We start from the raw sequence: 18,514 nt of genomic DNA on the forward strand, positions 1-18,514 counted from the left end.
GGCACCTCCGCGTTCAACACACGTACAGCCCGGTGACGTCTCCCATGCCTTGATCCAGCAAGGAGAGAGGGAGAGGTTGAGTAAGACTCCATCCAGCAGCAGCACAACGGTGTGGTGGTGATGGAGGAGCGTGGCAATCATGCAGGGCTTCGCCAAGCACCGCAGAAGAGGAGAAGAACTTGGGAGAGAGGGAGGGGCTGCACCAAAGGCAAAAGGTGTGTTTCAAGAGGCCCTCTACCCCCACTATATATAGGGATCCCAAGGGGGGGGGTGCGCCAGCCCTAGGAGATCCAATCTCCTAGGGGGCGGCGGCCAGGGGAGGTTTCCCTCCCCCCAAGGCACCTAGGAGGTGCCTTCCCCTTCTGGGACTCTTCCTCTAGGGTTTCCCCAGGCGCATGGGCCTCTTGGGGCTGGTCTCCTTGGCCCATGTAGGCCAAGGCTCACCCCCTACAGCCCATGTGGCCCCCGGGGCAGGTGGCCCCACCCGGTGGGCCCCCGGGACCCTTCCGGTGGTCCCGGTACAATACCGATGACCCCGAAACTTGTCCCGATGGCCGAAATAGGACTTCCTATATATAAATCTTTACCTCCGGACCATTCCGGAACTCCTCGTGACGTCCGGGATCTCATCCGGGACTTCGAACAACATTCGGTAACCACATACAAACTTCCTTTATAACCCTAGCGTCATCGAACCTTAAGTGTGTAGACCCTACGGGTTCGGGAACCATGCAGACATGACCGAGACGTTCTCCGGTCAATAACCAACATGATCCCATATACAATTCCGCAACGGGTTCCACGATGATCTCATCGGATGTACCACGACGTCAAGGACTTAATCAATCCCGTATACAATTCCCTTTGTCTCACGGTATTGTACTTGCCCGAGATTCCATCGTCGGTATATCGATACCTTGTTCAATCTCGTTACCGGCAAGTCTCTTTACTCGTTCCGTAACACATCATCCCGTGATCAACCCCTTGGTCACATTGTGCACATTATGATGATGTCCTACCGAGTGGACCCAGAGATATATCTCCGTTTACACGGAGTGACAAATCCCAGTCTCGATTCGTGCCAACCCAACAGACACTTTCGGAGATACCTGTAGTGCACCTTTATAGCCACCCAGTTACGTTGTGACGTTTGGTACACCCAAAGCATTCCTACGGTATCCGGGAGTTGCACAATCTCATGGTCTAAGGAAAAGATACTTGGCATTAGAAAGGCTTTAGCATACGAACTACACGATCTAGTGCTATGCTTAGGATTGGGTCTTGTCCATCACATCATTATTCTAATGATGTGAACCCGTTATCAATGACATCCAATGTCCATGGTTAGGAAACCGTAACCATCTATTGATTAACGAGCTAGTCAACTAGAGGCTTACTAGGGACATGGTGTTGTCTATGTATCCACAAATGTATCTGAGTTTCCTATCAATACAATTATAGCATGGATAATAAACGATTATCATGAACAAGGAAATATAATAATAATCAATTTATTATTGCCTCTAGGGCATATTTCCAACAATCTCCCACTTGCACTAGAGTCAATAATCTAGTTCACATCGACATGTGATTAACACTCACAGGTCACATAGCCATGTGACTAACACCCAAGAGTTTACTAGAGTCAGTAGTCTAGTTCACATCACTATGTGATTAACACTCAATGAGTTCTAGGTTTGATCATGTTGCTTGTGAGAGAGGTTTTAGTCAACGGGTCTGAACCTTTCAGATCCGTGTGTGCTTTACAAATCTCTATGTCATCTCCTAGATGTAGCTACCATGTTGTATTTGGAGCTATTCCAAATAACTGTTCTACTTGGAGCTATTCGGATAGGTGTTAAGCTTGCATCGACGTAACCCTTTACGACGAACTCTTTTACCACCTCCATAATCGAGAAAAATTCCTTAGTCCACTAGTTACTAAGGATAACTTTGACCGCTGTCCTGTGATCCATTCTTGGATCACTCTTGTACCCCTTGACTGACTCATGGCAAGGCACACTTCAGGTGCGGTACACAGCATAGCATACTGTAGACCCTATGTATTAAGCATAGGGGACGACCTTCGTTCTTTCTCTCTATTCTGCCGTGGTCGAGCTTCAAGTCTTAACTTCATACCTAATAACTCAGTCAAGAACTCCTTCTATGACTGATCCATCTTGAACACCTTCAAGATCATAAGGTATGTGCTCATTTTTGAAAGTACCATTAAGCGTTTTGATCTATCCTTATAGATCTTGATGCTTAATGTTCAAGTAGCTTAATCCAGGCTTTCCATTGAAAAACACTTTCCAAATAACCTTATATGCTTTCTAGAAATTCTACGTCATTTCTGATCCTTAATATGTCAACAACATATACTCATCAGAAATTCTATAGTGCTCCCACTCAGTTCTTTGGAAATACAAGTTTCTCATAAACTTTGTATAAACCCAAAATCTTTGATCATCTTATCAAAGCATACATTCCAACTCCGAGATGCTTACTCCAATCCTCAGAAGGATTGCTGGTGCTTTGCATACTTATTAGCATCTTTCAGGATTGACAAAACCTTCCGGTTGTATCACATACAACCTTTCCTCAAGAAAATCGTCGAGGAAACAATGTTTTGACATCCTATCTGCAAGATTTCATAAATAATGCAGTAATCGCTAATATAATTCGAACAGACTCTCAGCATCACTACGAGTGAGAAAGTCTCACCGTAGTCAACTCCTTGAACTTGTCGGGAAACACTTTAACGACAAGTCGAGATTTCTCAATGGTGACACTTACCATCATTGTCTGTCTTCCTTTTAAAATCCATATATACCTAACAGCCTTACAACCATCAAGTAGTTCTTCCAAAGTCTACACTTTGTTTTCATATATGGATCCTCTCTCGGATTTTATGGCCTCGAGCCATTTATCGGAATCCGGGCCCACCATTGCTTCTCCATAGCTTGTAGGTTCATTGTTGTCTAACAACATAACTTCCAAGACAAGATTACGTACCACTCTGAAGTAGCACACATCCTTGTCATCCTACGAGGTTTGGGAGTGACTTGATCTGAAGTTTCATGATCACTATCATAAGCTTCCACTTCAAATGGTGTACGTGTCACAGGAACAACTTCCTGCGCCCTGCCACACACTAGTTGAAGAGACGGTTCAATAACCTCATCAAGTCTCCACCATCCTCCCACTCAATTATTTCGAGAGAAACTTTTCCTCGAGAAAGGACCTGATTCTAGAAACAATCCTTTATTGCTTTCAGATCTGAGACAGGAGGTATACCCAACTGTTTTGGGCGTCCTATGAAGATACATTTATCCGCTTTGGGTTCGAGCTTATCAACCTGAAGCTTTTCCACATAAGCGTCACAGCCCCAAACTTTTAAGAAATGACAGCTTAGGTTTCTCTAAACCATAGTTCATACGGTGTCATCTCATCGGAATTACGTGGTGCCCTATTTAAAAAATTAATGTGGTTGTCTCTAATGCCTAACCCATAAAATATCGTGGTAATTTGATAAGAGGCATCATGTTATGCATCATATCCAATAGGGTGCAGTTATGATGTTCGGACACACCATCACACTATGGTGTTCCAGGCTGTATCAGCTGTGAAACAATTTCCACAATGTCTTAATTATGTGCCAAACTCGTAATTCAGATATTCATCTCTATGATCATATCATAGATCTTTTATCCTCTTGTCATGATGATCTTTCAACTTCACCCCAAAATTACTTGAACCTTTCAATAATTCAGACTCGTGATTCATCAAGTAAATATACTCAACATCTACTCAAATCATCTGTGAAGTAAGAACATAACGATATCCACTACATGCCTCAGCATTCATTGGACTGCACACATCAAAGTGTCACTACAAGAAATATGTCAACTTATGACCTTCTGTCAGTGACCCTGGAAGAATTGGTCATAGATTTATGACCATTTGAGACCAATTGGTCGAAAGATGTTCGAGGGGCTCCAAACCCTAAACCATTGCGACCATTTTGGTTAGAAAGGTCATAATTTCCTTACACGAAATGGTCATAAAGCAAACAGCGCTAGTCCGCTGCCTTATTTCTAGTTGTTAACGACCAATATAGATGGTCATAGCCTTGTAAATTGTGGTGGGTTGCGATGACTGGGCGCCACCTCATCAGTTTTGCCTATGTGTCATGTCCATGTGGCAGTTTTTGCCCTAGGTTGTGAAGCAACCTATATTTCTGTCATTTCCAAAATTCCCGAAAAAATCTCATAAATTCTTTGGGTCATATCTTCGTCAAATATGTAAAAACCTTCCTTGCCTAGTTCAAAAATAATTCAAAAATATTCATTTTCCTATTCTGTTCAAAGTAACAGTTTGTGAAGGAAGTACAACTTTGGCATCTCCAAATAGCATCCATTTTCTATAGTGCTTTCCTGTGCCCAAATAACCATCCTCCACCAAATGCCAGCTCAATCCGTTCATTATTATGAGCCGATCTTCAACATTCGTATTTATGTCTAGTGTGGTGGTTTGCAAAGCAAGTACCACCTAGGCTCCTCCTTTTGAGCTGAAATTTTGTGAAGACGGTCTTCTTAGTAACTGATCATCCTCAGCCAAAACTCACGCCCATTATCCATGTACATTTCCCATATCGCTAATCAAACACTTGGCTGCTTATTCATGTTTGAGCATCGATCGGTCTCCTCGTGAGAATCTTATGTTGTGATTTTCTTCCTAGCACCTACCTGGGAAGTGCCCAACCCACTAGACATGCCTAGGCCGCCCAGAACACATGGCAACGCCACGGTCACGCGGTGACCACGCGGCGGGCATGCGAGCTTACGCGCTCTAGAGTTGGGGCCCTCGGCCACCGTCCAAACCTCGATGTCTCTCCATCAAGCCATGTATTTCTGATTAAATAGATACTTATTTACCTAGAAATGATTTTTGAAAAAAATAAAGAGCAAACTATGACGCAGCTGCAGTTCGAATTTGACCCGCTTCCAGCTGAATCGGCGGAAATTTGTCTTTTTCACGAGAGGTGGATCAAAAATTTTTACACCCAACCATTTTGTCAATTGTGCATTAAATATGTCCTAGTATTTTATAAAAATGATTTGGTCCAATTTTGCAACAATTATTTGGTAGTTCCTTCACAAAAAAACCTCCTTTCGGGCACTCGAAAAATGGAAAATGGTTTTTTCGTCCAACGAAAATGAAAACTTCCTTAGGCAACATTGTTTGCCATTCCAATATGCACCCTTGTGCACAATATGATATCATTTGAACAAACTATGCCATGAATGTGGCCATAAGATTGATCATTTGGCTTGAAAAGCCAATGATCTCCACACATGATAGCTCGTTTCTGAGAACACTTTTTTAAAATAATTTCCGTATTACAAGTTTATTATTTTTCCTGGAAACTTTGTCATATATAATGACACAATGCGAAGGTTTTCAATTTTTTCAATTTTTTTGAATTTTTTGTGCCCGTTTCAAATTGCGGTCAAAACGGCGGGAATGACCGTTCCTAGCTAGTGGTTGAATCCTGGAATTTTTTTTGTGTTTCTCTGATTAAATAGATACTTATGTACCTAGAAATGATTTTTGGAAAAAATAAATAGCAAACTATGAGGCAGCTGCAGTTCAAATTTGACCTGCTTCCACCTGAATCGGCGGAAATTTGTCTTTTTCACGAGAGGTGGATCAAATTTTTTTACACCCAACCATTTTGTCAATTATGCATTAAATATGTCCTAGTATTTTATAAAAATGATTTGGTCCAATTTTGCAACAATTATTTGGTAGTTCCTTCACAAAAAAACCTCCATTCGGGCACTCGAAAAATGGAAAATGGTTTTTTCGTCCAACGAAAATGAAAACTTCCTTAGGCAACATTGTTTGCCATTCCAATATGCACCCTTGTGCACAATATGAGATCATTTGAACAAATTATGCCATGAATGTGGCCATAAGATTGATCATTTGGCTTGAAAGCCATTGATCTCGACACATGATAGCTCGTTTCTGAGAACACTTTTTAAAAATAATTGTCGTATTACAAGTTTATTATTTTTCCTAGAAACTTGGTCACATATAATGACACAACACGAAGGTTTCCCAATTTTTTGATTTTTTTTTGAATTTTTTATGCCCGTTTGAAATTGCGGTCAAAACGGCGGGCTTGACCGTTCCTAGCTAGTGGTTGAATCTTGGAATTTTTATGGTGTTTCTATAATTAAATAGGTACTTATGTACCTAGAAATGATTTTTGGAAAAAATAAATAGCAAACTATGAGGCAGACACAGTTCAAATTTGACCCGTTTCCAACTAAATCGGCGGCAATTTGTCTTTTTCATCAGAGGTGGATCAAAACTTTTTTCAACCAACCATTTGTTCAATTGTGCATTATATATGTCCTAGTATTTTATAAAATTGATTTGGTCCAATTTTGCAACAAATATATTATAGGTCCTTCACAAAAAAACTTATTTTGGCCACTCGAAGAATGGAAAATTAATTTTTCATGCAAAGGAAATAAAAACTCCCTTTGTCAATATTGTTTGCAAATCCATCATGTAAACTTGTGCAAAATATGATATCATTTGAACAAATTTTGATAGGACTTTCACAAAAATACTCATTTTGAGCTCTGAAAAATGGAATGAAAATTTTTATCTTGAATCGATCATGACCAATTTATATGGTCATAAGGTCATCAAATTGTTTGCTGCGCTCTGATTGGACCATGGGCATATCACGCGGATCACGCATCAACCACCGTCGGATGCTTTCAGATCCAACGGCCCAAACCCACCCGAGCAGAAACCCTAGGTTTGTCCTCATGGACATTTTCCACCCACCCCCGCCTCCATTCTTTCTCTCATTCCTCCCTCCCCCGCCTCCATTCTTTCGCTCCAGATCGACGACGACGGCCCCCCGTCGCTGCCCCCTCCTTCCCCATCCCGCCGCGGCGAGGAGATCCATTCCCGCCGCCGCCGTCGGCCCCGCCCCCTTCTCCCCGATTCAGACCACATCCCCCCACCATAGCTCTCCGCCGGGCCTCCCCCCACTCCTCGCAGATCCAGAGCTGCGAGATCCGTCTCTCTCCGACATCGAGGTTGACTGGGAGGGGCGCAATCAAGGACCAGCGGGCTACACGCTGGCGAAGAGCAAAGCAGAGCACCGCCTCGCCTCTTCCACCACCGTCCCTTCCCCGCGGCTCCGCACGTCGTCCCTTCCCCGCCCGCCCGCCTCGCCTACTGCGCCGACCTCGACCTCGTCGCGGGGAGGCCTCCGCCTACTCCCGCGCCGCCGCCGCCTCCACTAGCGCTTGGGTCTTCGACGTCGACGAGACGCTGCTCTACAACCTCCCCTACTACGCGCAACACGGATACGGGTGGGCGACCCACGCTTATCACATTCCGAGATCGCGGGTCTGCTATTAACACGCGCGGTTAATTTGCTGTTCGATTACAGGCTGGAGATGTTCGACCACCAGGAGTTCGACCGGTGGGTGGAGACGGGGGAAGCGCCGGCGATCCCCTCCAGCCTCTGACTTTACAGGGAGGTACGCGACCTCGGCTTCAAGACCTTCCTACTCACCGGCCGCAGCGAAAGAGCTGCCGTGGACCTACTATGTACGTACGCCTCCTCTCCTAACCCCCACACTGCGTTCAGGTTTAGTCAGGAAGTGTCAAGACCATTTAGGTTCGGGTTCAGTTAGGGGCTGTCGGACATTAAATTCTCAACATCCGCATCATGAGTAACACAATAGCGAGACCACTTTGTCAGTTTGGCTGCAGCTTGTTAGTCTCAGCAGGTTTCAGTCGACATCTAGCCGATTTGATATCTGGGTTTCTGTTGTACCTCAACTTGGACCATTAAACTGGAGCTATACTACCCTATCTCTGCTATGTTCCATCCACTGTATCTGTTTAACCAACCTGATCCTCCAAACATAAAAGCTCAAGTGTTTACTGATTTAATTTAATTTAGTACACAGGCAGTATAACTGTTAGTCGAAACCATGAATTACCCTACTGTTAGTCTAGTTACCTTGACCATAAATGCTAGTTAGAGCAGCAGCTAGCCAGCATTAGGAACACTGAATCTTATGTTCACTTGCTTCCTAATCCAACACATCAAATCTCTGAAAGGCTCTTATGTTTTCTGCATTACAAAAGATTGCCAGGCTGACTTCACAAATACTGCCTTTGGCTGACATGTGATGTGGTTTCCTGCCATGCATGAGCAGCTACAACCGATGGATGTAGGACGCCCAGCCATGGACGAGCAGCAGCAGCCGGATGGATGTGGTTTCCCTTGCCATGGTTGGTTGGTTTTGCGCTTCGCAGGCGGACGCGTCCATGGACAAGGTGTACGCGCAGCTCTCACTGCTCCCCGAGAACAAGGTGCGTGCGTGCCGGCATGCCCGTGCTCTGAGTCTTGATGCTGACAATGGCGGCTCTGTTCAATTTATTTCACTTTCTATGGTGGCGTTTTGCTGAGCCTCGGTCTGATCTGCTGCAGGAGGTGGTCCGGCGGATGCGCGAGTCCACTGAGGACGGGAGCGGCGGCGAGGACGGCGAGACCGTCAAGCAGCGCTTCGCGAGGATGTCGCACATGTTCTGCAAGATGCTCACCGCCTCCAACACCAGCACCCACGGCGGTTTCACTGTGCCGCGCCGTGCCGCCGAAGACTGCTTCCCCCCTTTGGTGCGCTCATTGGCCTGCCAGGCCCCTCTCTCCATTGATTCTGCCATTGGTTCCTGCTATGTTTTCAGTCCACTGGCTTGCTGAAACTCTCTAGTTTGGTTCTGGGAACACAGGATTACAGCCAGCAGCGGCCGTCTCAGGAGCTGGTCGCCAATGATTTTGGTTCTGTGTAGCAGAATGTGTATAAATTTTTGCTCTAGTCTGAATCTATTGAAGTCTGAAACTGTTACTCCCTCCGTTCCAAATTACTCGTCATGGTTTTAGTTCAAATTTGAACCAAAACAACAACGAGTAATTTGGAACGGAGGGAGTAGATGTTAATCTACTTGTCTTACTGAAATTGCTCTAGTCTGAATCTGTTGAAGTCTGAAACTTTTAGGTGTTAAAACAGTTCACTGAAATTGTTGTAGTCTGAAAAATAGTTAAACTGAATCTGCTGAAGTCTGAAACTGCTAGGTGTTGGGAATTGTCTGCAACTGTTGTAATCTTCTTTTTAGAATAGTATTCCAGCACCTCATATCGTACACAATTATAGCCTAAAGTGATTATGCTTGACCTTCATCAGACACTACCTCATAACAGTGCCTCAAAGTTCTGTGCCCCATCTCCCCTCTTTCTAAATTACTGAAATAAAAACATTGTAAATACTAGTAGTTCCAAATGCAGTTAAAATATAAGAAACATTGTGCATAAATATGTCCTGTGCCCCATCTCCCCTGTCGTGCTAATCTCACAGTTAGTATACTTTGAAGGTTACTGGATTGATATTTTGTTTGACAACTACTGCAACTGAAGTTTCAGAAATTTCTTGCAGTACCATCTACTGAATGTCTTGGTGTTATTCTGAACTGTTTGCATTTGCTGTATCTCATTACCAGTGTTCATTCTTCATTGGTCCATGTCCAGGTCCGCCGCCACGGCCGCCACGCTACAGCCAGGCCACCCAACACACATCGAACTATTTCAGTTGATTGAGTTGTTCTGAACTATTTCAGTGCTGTGAAGGTGATTGAGTTGGTGTTCTATACCAGTTCCTTATTTAATTTGATGGTTCTTGATACGTGAACTGTTTCATAGGGCATAGTTATCCATGTTGCATTGTAATTTCTTATTTGAGTAGATGCTTCCTGATTATCCATGTTGCATGTGAATGGGTTGAGTAGATAGAATTGGAGTGAGCAGATCACTATAGGACTAAGGTAAAATCAAAAAGTATGTGTAGGAAAATATCATCATTCTTGCTCACTTTGCAAAAATGACGAGTACTAGAAATTGTCCCCTTTCACTAATATTTGCTGTTTGGTGATGGTTATACGTCTTTTGCTTGATCTATTATGATTCATGCACACAGGTTGGCTAGAAATAGCCCTGGTTATAGATATTTTTATTATTTTATACATTAATGTATGCTGTTATTATTTGTATGTGTGATTCTTTCAGCCTGTTTTACTGTTTCCTCCTCGATTAATCTATTCATGTAATGTTATGTTCTTGTAGGAAGGCAAGTTGTCGCACCTGGAGAACTTGCCCATCAGAGGAAGCAATGAAGACATTGTTAGGACAGTACCAGATGTGCTCCTACGTGTTGAACAATGTTATGTAGTAGTGAGATAAGGCAAACTATGTAGACATTGTTAGGACAGTACCAGATGTACCAAATCTACGTGTTGAACAATTCCTGTGTAATGAAATTTTGTATTCCCTGTGTACATGTTGCTTTAATGCCAGATTGTGAAAATTACTCAATTGCCATGATAGTGCTGGGCCTGAATAGGCCATGACCCAGAAATAAATGTGGCATAAACGTGGTCTGGGGTGAAAAGGCCATGGCCCAAACAATATTTTTCTGGAAGGACAAAAACTAATAAGAAATGCATTATAAGAGGCCATGGCCCAGAAATAAAAAGGCTAAAATGTGGGCTTGGCCCATGTAGTCAACCAAATTAATAGGGAAAAAATATACAGTAAAAAGGCTGAATTAATGGGCTAGGCCCATGTAGAAAATCGAATTGGACCGGGCTGAATCTTGTGCCACATCAGCTTGCCACGCTGGATGCCTACGTGGCCTGGGGGAGGTTGCTAGTGACCAAAACGCCACAATAGGAATATTTTGGTCGTAAACGTCTTTGACCATTCCAGAAGAAAGGTCGCTATAGTCAGTTTACGACCGCCAGCTTTTGACCTTCTGTTTTTGGTCACAAAAAGGTCGTAAATGGAAATTTGTGACCTTTCAGTGACCAATAGTGGTGGTCACAAGTTGACATATTTCTTGTAGTGTGTATTACTTCCAACAAGTTGCTTTCTAGTTCCATTTTACTGAAAACGAGGCTTTCAGACATCTTGCCCATGTGGTATGATTTGCATGTCTCAAGTGATTCAAAAATCAAGTGAGTTCAAACGGTCCACTTGCATGGAGTTTCTTCATGCATATACACCAATAGACATAGTTCGCATGTCTCAAACTTTTCAAAAACGAGTGAGCCCAAAGATCCATCAACATGGAGCTTCTTCATGCGTTTTATACCGATATGACTTACATGGCAGTGCCACAAGTAGGTGGTACTATCATTACTACCTTTTGGCATGAACATGTGTATCACTACGATCAAGATTCAATAAACCATTCATTTTAGGTGTAAGACCATTGAAGGTATTATTCAAATAAACAGGGTAACCATTATTCTCCTTAAATGAATAAACGTATTGCGATAGACATAATCCAATCATGTCTATGCTCAACACAAAAACCAATCTTGATGGTAGAAGGAGCGTACGATATTTGATCATATCCACATTGGAAATACTTCCAACACATATCATCAGCTCACCTTTAGCTAGTCTCCGTTCATTCCGTAGCTTTTATTTTGAGTTAATAACACTTAGCAACCGAACCGGTATCTAATACCCTGGTGCTACTAGGAGTACTAGTAAAGTACACATCAACACAATTTATATCCAATATACTTCTATCAACCTTGCCAGCCTTCTCATCTACCAAGTATCTAGGGTAATCCTGTTCTAGTGGCTGTTCCCCTTATTACAGAAGCACTTAGTCTCGGGTTTGGGTTAAACCTTGGGTTTCTTCACTAGAGCAGCAGCTGAATTGCCGTTTCATGAAGTACCCCTTCTTGCCCTTGCCCTTCTTTAAACTAGCAGTTTCTCCAACCATCAACAATTGATGCTCCTTCTTGATTTCTACTTTTGTGTCAAACATCGCGAATATCTCAAGGATCATCATATATGTCCCTGATATATCATAGTTCATCATGAAGCTCTAGCAGCTTGGTGGAAATGACTTTGGAGAAACATCACTATCTCATCTGGAAGATCAAATCCCACTTGATTTAAGTGATTGTTGCACTCAGACAATTTGAGCACAAGCTCAACGATTGAGGTTTTCTCCCTTAGTTTGCAGGTTAAGAAAATCGTCGGAGGTCTCATACCTCTTGACGTGGGCACGAGCCTGAAATTCCAATTTCAGCCCTCGAAACATCTCATATGTTTCGCGACGTTTCAAAACACGTCTTTGGTGCCTCAACTCTAAACCATTTAATATTACCGAACTATCATGTAGTCATCAAAACGTGTATGTCAGATGTTCGCAACATCCACAGACCACGTTCGAGGTTCAGCACACTGAGCGGTGCATTAAGGACATAAGCCTTTTACTGTCTGCATAATTGCTACTATCAACTTTCACCTAATTTTTCTCTAGGAACATATCTAAACAGTAGAACTATAACGTGAGCTACGACATAATTTGTAAAATCCTTTTGACTATGTTCAGGATAATTAAGTTCATCTTATGAACTCCCACTCAGATAGACATCCCTCTAGTCATCTAAGTGATTACATGATCCGAGTCAACTAGGCCGTGTCCGATCATCACGTGAGACGGACTAGTCATCATCGGTGAACATCTTCATGTTGATCGTATCTACTATACGACTCATGCTCGACCTTTCGGTCTCTGTGTTCCGAGGCCATGTCTGCACATGCTAGGCTCGTCAAGTTAACCCTAAGTGTTTCGTGTGTGTAAATCTATCTTACACCTGTTGTATGTGAACGTAAGAAGCCATCACACCCGATCATCACGTGGTGCTTAGAAGCGACGAACTTTAGCAACGGTGCACAGTTAGGGGAGAACACTTCTTGAAATTGTTGTAAGGGATCATCTTATTTACTACCGTCGTTCTAAGCAAATAAGATGTATAAACATGATAAACATCACATGCAATCAAAAAGTGACATGATATGGCCAATATCATTTTTGCTCCTTTTGATCTCCATCTTCGGGGCTCCATGATCATCATCGTCACCGGCATGACACCATGATCTCCATCGTCATGATCTTCATCATCGTGTCTTCATGAAGTTGTCACGCCAACTTATTACTTCTACTACTATGGCTAACGGTTAGCAATAAAGTAAAGTAATTACATGGCATTGTTCAATGACACGCAGGTCATACAATAAATAAAGACAACTCCTATGGCTCCTCCCGGTTGTCATACTCATCGACATGCAAGTCGTGAATCCTATTACAAGAACATGATCAATCTCATACATCACATATCATTCATCACATTCTTTTGGCCATGTCACATCACATAGCATACCCTGCAAAAACAAGTTAGACGTCCTCTAATTGTTGTTTGCATGTTTTACGTGGCTGCTATGGGTTTCTAGCAAGAACGTTTCTTACCTACGCAAAACCACAACGTGATATGCCAATTGCTATTTACCCTTCATAAGGACCCTTTTCATCGAATCCGTTCCGACTAAAGTGGGAGAGACTGGCACCCGCTAGCCACCTTATGCATCAAGTGCATGTCAGTCGGTGGAACCTGTCTCACGTAAGAGTACGTGTAAGGTCGGTCCGGGCCGCTTCATCCCACAATACCGCCGAAACAAGATTGAGTAGTAGCGGTAAGCATATTGAACAAAATCAACGCCCACAACTACTTTGTGTTCTACTCGTGCAGAAATTCAAAATTTTTCCTACGTATCATCAAGATCTATCTATGGAGAGGCCAGCAACGAGGGGAAGGCGACTGCATCTACATACCCTTGTAGATCGCTAAGAGGAAGCGTTCAAGTGAAAGGGGTTGATGGAGTCGTACTCGTCGTGATTCAGATCACTGATGATCCTAGTGCCGAACGGACGGCACCTCCGCGTTCAACACACGTACAGCCCGGTGACGTCTCCCATGCCTTGATCCAGCAAGGAGAGAGGGAGAGGTTGAGGAAGACTCCATCCAGCAGCAGCACAACGGCGTGGTGGTGATGGAGGAGCGTGGCAATCATGTAGAGCTTCGCCAAGCACTGCAGAAGAGGAGAAGAACTTGGGAGAGAGGGAGGGGCTGCACCAAAGGCAAAAGGTGTGTTTCAAGAGGCCCTCTACCCCCACTATATATAGGGATCCCAAGGGGGGGTGCGCCAGCCCTAGGAGATCCAATCTCCTAGGGGGCGGCGGCCAGGGGAGGTTTCCCTCCCCCCCAAGGCACCTAGGAGGTGCCTTCCCCTTCTGGGACTCTTCCTCTAGGGTTTCCCCAGGCGCATGGGCCTCTTGGGGCTGGTGCCCTTGGCCCATGTAGGCCAAGGCGCACCCCCTACAGCCCATGTGGCCCCCAGGGCAGGTGGCCCCACCCGGTGGGCCCCCGGGACCCTTCCGGTGGTCCCGGTACAATACCGATGACCCCGAAACTTGTCCTGATGGCCGAAATAGGACTTCCTATATATAAATCTTTACCTCCGGACCATTCCGGAACTCCTCGTGACGTCCGGGATCTCATCCGGGACTTCGAACAACATTCATTAACCACATACAAACTTCCTTTATAACCCTAGCATCATCGAACCTTAAGTGTGTAGACCCTACGGGTTCGAGAACCATGCAGACATGACCGAGACGTTCTCCGGTCAATAACCAACAGCGGGATCTGGATACCCATGTTGGCTCCCACATGTTCCACGATGATCTCATCGGATGAACCACGATGTCAAGGACTTAATCAATCCCGTATACAATTCCCTTTGTCTCACAGTATTGTACTTGCCCGAGATTCGATCGTTGGTATATCGATACCTTGTTCAATCTCGTTACCGGCAAGTCTCTTTACTCGTTCCGTAACACATCATCCCGTGATCAACCCCTTGGTCACATTGTGCACATTATGATGATGTCCTACCGAGTGGGCCCAGAGATACCTCTCCGTTTACACGGAGTGACAAATCCCAGTCTCGATTCGTGCCAACCCAACAGACACTTTCGGAGATACCTGTAGTGCACCTTTATAGCCACCCAGTTACGTTGTGACGTTTGGTACACCCAAAGCATTCCTACGATATCCGGGAGTTGCACAATCTCATGGTCTAAGGAAAAGATACTTGACATTAGAAAGGCTTTAGCATACGAACTACACGATCTAGTGCTATGCTTAGGATTGGGTCTTGTCCATCACATCATTATCCTAATGATGTGATCCCGTTATCAATGACATCCAATGTCCATGGTTAGGAAACCGTAACCATCTACTGATTAACGAGCTAGTCAACTAGAGGCTTACTAGGGACATGGTGTTGTCTATGTATCCACACATGTATCTGAGTTTCCTATCAATACAATTATAGCATGGATAATAAACGATTATCATGAACAAGGAAATATAATAATAATCAATTTATTATTGCCTCTAGGGCATATTTCCAACAGTGGCGTCCCCTGTGCTATGAATTTTATAGGGTCCATCAAGCCATGTTTCCAGTACCGTTCCATGCCCTGTAGAGGGTTTTGGTTTTTTGGTGTTTAACCCGGGTGCCTTACGATGATGCACCCTCTTAGTTCGGACGGGATTGCTATTCAGAGCCGGATTATCCCAAAATTTTACTTCGCTTTTCCAAGCGCTTTCCATCACGACGACTTATGGCGTTAAGGATTCCCTTGTCCATGCAGTTACTGCAGAAGATTGATATTGCGTCTCCCTCGCGGCAATCCTTTATCCTGTTCAAAACCAGGAGGAATCTGGCCCAGTAATGATGTACTGTTTCTTTGGCCTGTTGCTGGATTTTGGAAAGATCGCTTATGTTCGGGTGGGCGGGTGGCGTTGAATCTGAAGCCTCGCCCAATCTAAGATTCAGAGGCCGAAGAGCTTCAGAACTCTGTGGTTCGGATTCTTGGATGTTGTCCAATGAATCTAGCCCATTGCCTGATTCTAAGCTCAGGTCTCGAGTTGCATCCTTTCCTCCGCGGGTATCCGGCTTGGAGGGGTCGGGAATTCGGACGTAACTAGTCCTTAAAATAGATGAAGGGTCGCCGCACTGTGCCTCTACTACAGCGACGTGGTGAGTGGCCTGGGGAGAGTTAATTTCTCTTAGATCGGGTTTAAGCCCAACCTGGTCATAATCCGTAGCGACACCCAGGGCGGCGATGCAATCCAAGAGCTCGTTTACGGAAGAGAGCTCCATTGGATATAGCTGCTCGACAAGTTCCGAGCTGACGTGAAGGTTGCTTTTGATGACCTGAGAGGTCACCGTCGGCGCAACGGCCGAACAAGCAGTCATGAGAAAACCACCTAGCCGGAGGGTTTGGCCGATAGCCAAGGCTCCCTTAGCGACGACGCCGTCTTTAAAGACGGGAGGGGGCATCCTTCCTGATAGCGACGACACAGAGGAACTCTCAATGAAAGCACCAATGTCGGTGTCAAAACCAGCGGATCTCGGGTAGGGGGTCCCGAACTATGCGTCAAGGCTGGATGGTAACAGGAGACAAGGGACACGATGTTTTTACCCAGGTTCGGGCCCTCTCGATGGAGGTAATACCCTACTCCTGCTTGATTAATATTGATGATATGGGTAGTACAAGAGTAGATCTACCATGAGATCAAGGAGGCTAAACCGTAGAAGCTAGCCTATGGTATGATTGTTGTATATGAGGTTGTCCTACGGACTAGAACCCTCCAGTTTATATAGACACCAGATAGTGTTAGGGTTACACAGAGTTGGTTACAATGGTAGGAGATCTTGAATATCCGCATCGCCAAGCTTGCCTTCCACGCGACGAAGTCTTCAATCTTGTATCTTCATAGTCCTGGAGTCCGGCTGAAGGCATAGTCCGGCTATCCGAACACCCCCTAATCTAGGACTCCCCCAGGGAACAAAATATTCTTAATCCAAAAATTAGTAGCCATACTAAAACAAATTGAAAAATAAATTAGTACTATGTCATGTTAAATCCAATGAAATACAAAATATCAGTGAAGAACAAAAACAAAAAAAGAAACTAATTTCCCATTTGCTATAATTTTTTTGGAATTTTCAACCCCTTTGATATTAATTTTAACAGACACTAACCATACTCTTTGGCCAGGCCGGATTGCATCCCTCCTCGTCTTGAAAGATTTGCAGCCCAGTAAGTCGCAGAAAACAAATAGGCCTAGCTTGGGTATTCTTCAAAAAGAAATAGTGGGCTACCTATTTTCCCAAAGAAAAAATAGTTGGGCTAGTCATGTTGTTAGACGGGCCACAGAGACCGCACAACCCAGTTTATGGCCTGGTCCTCCGAATTACTACTCAAAAAAAGTTGTGCAATTCTATCGTTAATTGACTATATGTTGAAAATGATGTGGGTCCCAGATATCAGCAAGGTTGATTAGAGTAAAAACGAGGGGTGCATCTGAGTAGTAAAAGAGGCGCTTGCTTGTGTTCGAAGTGGACCTGGTGGGTCCATACTGTCATACTCAAAACTACAGTTCTCTCCCAATTCACTATGTTGACAGGGACAGACGGCAGTGCCGCGGCAAGTGCACCAAGGCAGAGGATAAAGTGTTGTCGCCAATGTGCTGGGCTGGGTTGGAAATTCTTATTGAAGAATAAAAATGGTCGGAACTATTTACGACGTTGACTACGATTTGCATGGGTCCGCTGGTTGCAGGAAGAAAATGGTGGGAGAAAGAAGACTGGTCGCTATCTTTGCCGAAGAATAATATCGACTGAATGAAATGAGACTATCATAGGAAATAATATCCTCCTGTTAAATTGTGAATTTAAAGAACTGGTGCATGAGCATTTAGCTTTATTTATTTATTTATTTACTTACTTATTTATGTTTAGGGGACCATGAGCATGTACCTGGGCCGGATTCATGTGAGAGCCTCCCTTCTAGTTAATTATGGGCTCCTCTATTGGGCCTTCATCAGTGGGCTTCATGCTATCAACAAGTGGAAAATGTGTTCCGTACCAAAAATAGTATGCTCTACGTACAGTACGGGGCACTAAAGTATCGGACCGTGCAACGAATTCCAAAACATTGTGTTTGTCATTCTAACAACACATTTATTCAACGAACAGACGAAATATACTACTTATTGTACATTGAAAACTGCAGTAGCAGCAACCAGGGCTGGGAGTGCAACAGAAGCAGTAAGCAGGCCAGAAGAGTAAAGACACAACTCTCTCTTCCAAACCAAACATTAGCCATCATTACAAAAGGGCTACCAAAAAAGAACAAGTGTATGCATCAAACTAAATAAAGATCCTACTACACCAAGTGTATGCATCTAACTAACTGGCTCAGTTAGACGTTACTATTTATTAAGCTGTGGAGATTGGTTGACGGCTTGAACCAGATGGGTGCCTGACGGGGGAAACTCCAGCCAGCAGGTCAAAGTCTGATACTTGCGACCATCTCTCCTACTTTGGGCTGCAGAGCGTGGCGGCACATATCAGGGTATGGTGCATGCAGACACGCATGGTACGCGGTGTACACACAGTTTTGCCTAATGAACGAAA

General features: G+C 44.1%; 1 pseudogene; it reads right to left on the bottom strand.

The window, feature by feature from the left end:
• The window catches only part of LOC123114635 (uncharacterized), a 97,959-nt pseudogene that overhangs the window by 35,331 nt on the left and 44,114 nt on the right, over window positions 1–18,514 (bottom strand).

This window comes from Triticum aestivum, chromosome 5B (genome assembly GCF_018294505.1).
Source record: "Triticum aestivum cultivar Chinese Spring chromosome 5B, IWGSC CS RefSeq v2.1, whole genome shotgun sequence".
Classification (NCBI taxonomy): Eukaryota; Viridiplantae; Streptophyta; class Magnoliopsida; order Poales; family Poaceae; genus Triticum; species Triticum aestivum.